Below are 407 nucleotides of genomic sequence, written 5' to 3' on the forward strand. Positions count from 1 at the left end.
CTGGTAATTTGGTGCATTCCAAGCAAATACACAGATGTCTCACTGTTTAGAAAGCTGGAAATCTCAGTAATAAGGGTCAAAACTTGATTGATACACTTAGACTTCTCTTTATTAATCCTTTTGGGATGACTCCGGCAAGGAAATTGAAAGTTTTGAAACGTACGTGGCATCGATCAGCTAGATAGATGTGATTTGTGCGAAGAGCCAACAAGATATTTTTAGCTTGTAGCGAATGTTAAAATGGTAGCATTTTTCACTGTTATTGGGGGAGATGATGATTTAAAGCCCAGTCTATATCGGAAATTCCACCATGTCCCTAATTTTGGCCTGATGTCCGCCATCTTCCGCTTTATTTGTGTTGGCGTTCTAAACTCTGGATTTCTGAGGACTATGGTTAACTGCTCCTC

The sequence above is a fragment of the Etheostoma spectabile genome, chromosome 1, assembly GCF_008692095.1.
Source record: "Etheostoma spectabile isolate EspeVRDwgs_2016 chromosome 1, UIUC_Espe_1.0, whole genome shotgun sequence".
NCBI lineage: Eukaryota > Metazoa > Chordata > Actinopteri > Perciformes > Percidae > Etheostoma > Etheostoma spectabile.